Here is a 7077-nt window from a genome sequence, read left to right as displayed (position 1 = left end):
AGATGCCTTTTGGCTATCAGCCTCCCAAGTTTCAACAATTCGATGGAAAAGGCAATCCTAGACAACATGTGGCTCATTTTGTTGAAACATGCAATAACGCTGGCACCTATGGAGATCATTTGGTCAAGCAGTTTGTTCGCTCACTCAAGGAAAATGCTTTTGACTGGTATACGGACTTGGAGTCAAACTCAATTGATAGTTGGGAGCAACTAGAGCATGAATTCCTCAATCGCTTCTATAGCACTAGAAGAACTGTCAGCATGGTGGAACTCACAAGTTCTCGTCAATTCAAGGAAGAGCCGGTGATTGATTATATCAATAGATGGAGAAACCTCTGCCTCAACTGCAAAGACCGATTATCTGAATCATCCGCTATTGAGATGTGTATTCAAGGGATGCATTGGGGTTTACAATACATCTTGCGAGGAATTCAACCTAGAACATTCGAAGAACTGGCGACTAGAGCTCATGACATGGAATTGAGTATGGCGGTGAGTGGAATCGAAGGGCCACCAATCCAAGAGCCTCGTAAATTCAAGCAAGAATTCAAATCCAAAGAACCAACAAAAGAATCTATGGCAGTGAAGGCAACGTCTGTGAAATTTCTAAAGAAAGAAGCGAGTCAGGAAGGCAACCAAAATTCTTCCCGAGATATGGGGCAAAGAAAGCTTACTTTGAAGGAAATGCAGCAAAAACAATACCCATTCTTAGACTCTGATGTTTCAGGAATTTTTGATGACTTGCTCAAAGAAGGGCTTGTCGATTTGCCAGAAATGAAGCGACCAAACGAGGCAGGACGAACGGATGACCCAAAATATTGCAAATACCATCGATTGGTTGGACATCCCATACATGATTGCTTCATCTTCAAAGACAAAGTCATGCGATTAGCTCGTGAAGGAAAGATAACCCTTGAAGAAGATTGTGCTACTGCAAATGTCGCCACCAATGACTTGAGTGACATAATAGAAGGTGTTGGTGCTCTGTATGATACATCCAATCAAGTAGATGAAGAATTCAAGCTAAATACGAATGAAGATGATGATGTCTTGGCAATCACATTCTCCGATGAAGATTTGCAGCTTGGATCTGAACTTCATAACAGACCATTGTTCGTGAGTTGCTACACCCAGGAGCAGAAGGTCAATCGAATTCTCATTGATGGAGGCTCGGCGGTCAACATTTTGCCACTAAGGACTTTGAAGCAATTGGGGATTCAAGTGGATGAACTATCAAGTAGCCGATTAATGATTCAAGGTTTCAACCATGAAGGACAGAGAGCTCTTGGCACTATAAGGCTGCGATTGCTAATGCAGGATATGGATTCGACGACGCTGCTTCACGTGATTGACGCTAAGACCTCCTACAACATGCTTCTCGGTCGACCATGGCTTCATGAGAATGGTGTTATTCCTTCAACATTGCATCAATGCTTCAAGTATCATCAAAATGGTGTTGTAAGAAAAGTGGTTGGTGATCAAAGGCCGTTTACGGAAGCAGAGTCACACTTTGCTGATGCAAAATTTTATTTGGAGAGAACCAAAGTCACAACACCGCATGATGAGTCGGGATCTTGCCAGGAGAAGAAGAAGGCAGAATCATTTTTGGAGATGGAAGGATTTACAATGCCTTTAACGAAGATTGATGCCAAGAAGCCAATTCTCCAACCGCTTGAAGAGTTTTTCCAACCAAAGAAAAATGGCACCACAGAGCACGGGGATCTCTCAGACAAAGAACTGTCAAAGCACTTTGGTCCGAAGGCATATACACTTCTTGTGAATGCTGGATACAATCCTCAAGAAAGCTCTATGTCAAAGTCAAAGACCAGTAACACGAGCCAAAACCCCAAAGCAGGCTTGGGGTATGCAGTGCAGAGTCCCATTCGTATTGCCATTAAAAGAGCTACTAGTAACTATGCCAGCACCCAACAAATCAAGGAATATTCAAGCATTCAAAGAGTTTCTGCTTTCAAAAGGATAGGTACAAGAGAAGTTCAACGAGCATCTGTCTTTAAAAGACTTGGCAAAGACAAATCATGGAAAAGAGGCAAGACAAAAGGGAGTTATGGACTGCACATGACAAAGAAGCTAAGGAGCTCGATCCCTTCTCGTATGAAAAGATGTACCACTTTACTTGTGACATGTGGGAGAGAATTGAAAGCCAGAATGAAGACTGTTATCCTTACAAAGACGGTCGAAGATGAAGAAGATAGAGAAAATATAGCTTCTTCCGATTCAAAGATGCTCGAAGACAAAGAAGATAGAGAAAGTGTGGCTTCATCTTACTACACTACTAATAGTGCTAGTAATCTAGTTCATCATACTGCTCAAAGTCAAGTGCGCCAAGAAATTGCAAGTCTCATTAGAAGTGGGGTTATCACAACAAGCATTACAGAGAATATGGTCTTCATACGCCAGAGAAATGGAAGAATAAGGATGTGTGTTGATTTCAAGAGTCCTCGCCAGCAAGATGAAAATGTTGCCACGTCAAACCATATCACCTCATGCGAAGAGATAGTAGTTGAAGAGGATAATGCACGCTTGCACCTCAAAGAATTGGAAGCTTTGGATGAGAAGAGATTAGAAGCTCAACAAAGATTGGAATACTATCTAACCCGCCTCTCAAAAGAAGTCTACGCCAATGGGGCATATAAGTTGCTCTCGGAAGACAATGTGAGAGTTGGGCTCATAAATGGAAAGTTCTTGAAGCGCTACTATCCCTGAAAAACAAAAAGAAGACAGCTCCATGACGCACGAGCCTAAACTGCATGTTACTCCTGGCCCATATGAGTATAAACTATGTACGGTATCCACCAAAGAAAGTGTATGTGGTTAAACTGCTAAACTTCTCCCACCAAAAGGTAAATTATGTGGTTAAACTATTATATACTCCACTTTGTCTATATAGTGGTAAAATAAATAGTCACTCCTGGCCCGCAAGAGTATAAACTGTGTACGGCGCCCCCCCATCAAAACTCAAATTGATCTTTGAACTACGTTTTGACTTGATCCCTTTCAAAATGGTACGTAGGCAGCTTAGATATCTCTAAGTTCAGTCATGATTTGGAGTTGTTCATCCTTCAAATTTGATGAGTAAATGGTGGGCATATTGATTGTTATGCTTGGATGTCTGAAGCCAAATGTTGCATTAATTCAGAAGAAGCAATAAATGTTGCGCGAAAGTTATGGACAAATGCAAGTGAAGAAACGAAGCAATGAGAGAGCCAATAGTTGACAAAGCTTCAATAAAACGGGTCCAAACCTTGAAAGCGTTCTTGATCAATTTTAAACTCCGCGTTTCCACATCTAGCTTCAACACACTTTGAAAGAGCTCTCTCCAATATTCAAGTTAATTCTTGAACGATCTTTGAGTAGTCCTTGAGATTTATTGAAGAAATATGCATCCGATCTTCTTGGACTTGATCTTTGAGCTTCATGACGTTGACGTGGAGGGTCTTCGCTTTGTTCGAATGTTGGATCTGACTTAAACTTTGGACTTTATAATGTTGATGCATAGGGAACGTTGATGCGGACCTTCTCCTTGCTTCCAAAGTATGGGTCGATGTGAAGGGCCTTGCCTTGCTTCCAAAGTATGTGTCGATGTGGAGGGCTTCGCCTTGCTTCCAAAGTATGTGTCGATGTGGAGGGTCTCGCCTTGCTTCCAAAGTATACGCCAATGGGGAGGGCTTCGCCTTGCTTCCAAAGTATGCGCCGACGCGGAGAACTTCGCCTTGATTCCAAAGTATACGCCGAACTTCGAGCTTTATAACACCTAGCAGCGGAGTGGAAGCATGCGCTCGCCAAAAGTAACAACTCCATTAAATCTGGTAGTAGTGGAGTGGAAGCACGCGCTCGCTAAAAGTACCAACTCCATTGAAACTAGACTCGAGAAACCTTTAAAGGCAAGACTCACAATGGCCCAGATTCGAGCGCACCCAGAATCTGAATAAAAGCCAATTGAGAGCCACCTAAAGGTGCAAGGTAAACATCATCCAATCCATATTGAGAAGCTCCGATGAGTAGATGAAGAAATCCCTCGAATTTGTATCAGCAAAATTCTTCGGTTGAATGCACTCCATCAATTTGTATCAGCGAAATTCCTCGGTTGAATGCACTCGAATAATAGTTGAAGTTGGGGCAACATAAAACTTCTATATGAAAAAAAAAAAAAAAAAAAAAAAAACTCCACGACTTTTCAATGGATGCGTGCAAAATCACCAATTCCTACAAAAAAAAAAAAAAAAAAAAAAGAAGAAGAAGAAAGTCACGGCATAATCTTGACGAGTGTAGCTATCCCACAGGAGACGAATGCCGCACAGGATAACTTTGAGAATATGGAGAAACAGATGGTTGACCATAATCATGTTGTTGCTGCTGTCATTTGATTGAGGAGCCAGATCCAACTCCCACGGCCGCTTCTCTCCACGCTCGAATGTGATCAAGCAAAGCAACTCCCTCACCGAGTACAACCCCACTCCATCCCTCCGTGCTCAAAGTCGGTTCCTGCTGCTGCTGCGTCCATTCCGAAGAAGTCGGCGATTGCCACAAGCTGTCCCTGCTTCTCCAACGCTCGCACTCAAACTGAAGGTCGCCATAGAAACATAATCGAGTCTGCACTCTCCACTTCTCTCATTCTTTTCAAAATATGTCGACGCCGTTGTTGCCTGGGATAGACGTTGCACTGCTGCCATGGTTCGCCGTCATGTTTTCTCCGCTTCGGTCCCCACATCCTGAAATCCTGCGAGAAGCCTCTCAACTCCATCCCTCCGTGCTCCAAGCCGGTTCCGACTGCTGCCGCGCCCGCTAAAAAGAAGCCAATGACTGCTGCAAAAAACGAAGCCTGAATTCCTCCATCACCGCCATCGCTGGACAGCTTCTTGTGCAGCGCCTCCTCCAAATACTTCTTCGACGATCGCTTCCCGAAGGTCTTCTACTTTGCGAATTGCTGCATAAATGTCGACGCCATTGATGGTAATCCGGCGAGTTTAACCTCCAAGCTCCGCATTTGTCTCCCTAGCTGGAAGCACAACACATTCTCCGATGGATAGCACCAGCGAGGAGAGCCGCACCGCCGCTGCTTCTGGGGACTGCCGCTACGCGCGCAGCTCCGGTAAAACAGGGCAACAACAAGGAGCCCATCCCGCCGCTGCTTCTCTCCACACTCTACTTCATTTAAAGTCAAGTGATTATATACTGGATCTCCAATTATCTGTGAAAAACAATAAAAAAAAAAAATCGCAGCAAAACTCGATAGAAAACAAACTTGAAGTTGATTATTTTTCTGTCAGACAATTCATCGAACATATGGAGGGCAGACTACAGAAACAGATTTCTTACAGTTATGGGAAGAAGAACTCACCAAGATTCAACCCCAACGCTGTCAACGAAAGAAAATTGAAAGAGGAAGAGGATTTCTGCGATCCAAGCTTGAGTTTGTAGAAAAAAAAAAATATGAACTTTAGCACTCTATATATAGTGCTAGTTCCCTACAATAGTTAGAAGTCTTTACTTGAAGGGGAACCTACGAAATTCTTATCAGAATTAGCAGCTGATAACCTTGAAGAATCTGAAATTTGAATTTAAGATTAGTTTGATGATTGCTGCGTAAATGGTTTCATATTTATGGATAACTATAAGATGAGTTATTATATATGTATCCATGAAATCATACCCACATTTGTCCACAAGAATATAGGGACGCATCAGGAGCTTTGGTCATAATCAGAAGAAGATTTTCAGGATGCAAATCTCTTGGAGATGGAGGAGAGATTGGAACAGCGAAAGAATCGCGTCATTGGGGAATCCTAAAAGCCAAAGACTTTGCAAGCTGCAGGTCGTACATTTGCGAAGAGATAAAGATGGAGAGACCAACTGATAGATATAAAGTACGTCTCCAAAGTAGCGCATAATTGGGCCTCTAATTTTTTGACTATCAAGCTTTATGTGGCCCAAATTTAGTACAAGTCATATTTGACTTTGATTTATGAAGGATGGCATTCGAAAAAGAAAGAAATTGATTAATAGAAATAAGGTTATTTCTTTTAATTATTTTGGAGCAAAGGATGGCATTCGGAAATGATTAGTTTGACTTTGAAATGGCTATTAAAACTAATGGTCTCATTATTAAATTCAAAATTTAAAAAGAACTCCTAAATATGAGTATAAACTATTTACAAATTCAAATTCAAATTCAAGAACTCCTAAATATGAGTATAAACTATTTACAAATTCAAATTCAAATTCAAGAACTCCTAAATATGAGTATAAACTATTTACAAAGTCAAATTCAAATTCAAATTCAAGAACTCCTAAATATGAGTATAAACTATTTACAAAGTCAAATTCAAATTCAAATTCAAGAACTCCTTAATATGAGTTTAAACTATTAAATAAGTTCGAGACTCGTCCATTTCCAATATCCAAGATGTCCATGAACAAGTCTCGATGGGGCAATTTGTAGGCAATTAAATTTATAGCCTATTAAATCCTGCCATGTGGAAATTACAAATTAAATATGAAATTATATATTTTATTTTATATTTTGGAATTAAATTAAATATAATTCCAAGATTAAATAAATATATAATTAATATTTGATTATGTGGATTTGTTGACCAATCAGAAATTGACATGTGGAATATCTACATAAAATATTAAAAATTTTATGTAGATAAATACAAATATTGAGGAGCCAATCAAATCGCGCCACCTCAGCCCTAAAAGCCCAATATGACAGGCCAAAGCCCACAGCCCACTCCATTCTTCACCTATAAATATGGGTCATTTGTGGAGTCAAAAGGAACATAAATCATTAGAGAGCTCAAGCATTGAAGGAGTAATTCACTACAACGAAGTCATCTCCAACAATCAAGGCGTTCTTTGTGGAAGCAACCCAAAGCTCAAGTCAAATTCAACGCTCGATCCAGAAATAAGGCGTAGGCCCTCTGCATCAACGTTATAAAGTCCAAAGCTCAAGGTTCAAGGCGTTCTACAAGGAAGTCAACGAGTTCTTCATCAAATTCATCCAAGTCAACGTTTGATTCAGAAATAAGGCCCTCTGGATTGACGTTATCAAATT

At 40.8% G+C, this 7077-nt stretch overlaps 1 long non-coding RNA gene across 1 annotated transcript; it reads right to left on the bottom strand.

Annotated features, from left to right (window-relative positions):
* Nucleotides 1-3126: 3126 nt before the first annotated feature.
* Nucleotides 3127-6092, bottom strand: LOC131024963 (uncharacterized). Its single transcript, XR_009102037.1, has 2 exons — nucleotides 5359-6092; nucleotides 3127-5208 (listed from the first exon to the last, which is right to left on the bottom strand). It is a non-coding gene; the product is annotated as an uncharacterized LOC131024963 (long non-coding RNA).
* Nucleotides 6093-7077: the final 985 nt, after the last annotated feature.

The sequence above is a fragment of the Salvia miltiorrhiza genome, chromosome 1 (genome assembly GCF_028751815.1).
Source record: "Salvia miltiorrhiza cultivar Shanhuang (shh) chromosome 1, IMPLAD_Smil_shh, whole genome shotgun sequence".
Taxonomy (NCBI): domain Eukaryota; kingdom Viridiplantae; phylum Streptophyta; class Magnoliopsida; order Lamiales; family Lamiaceae; genus Salvia; species Salvia miltiorrhiza.
The sequence above is the reverse complement of the archived record's forward strand: the minus strand, read 5'-3'. Positions and strand labels throughout refer to the sequence as shown.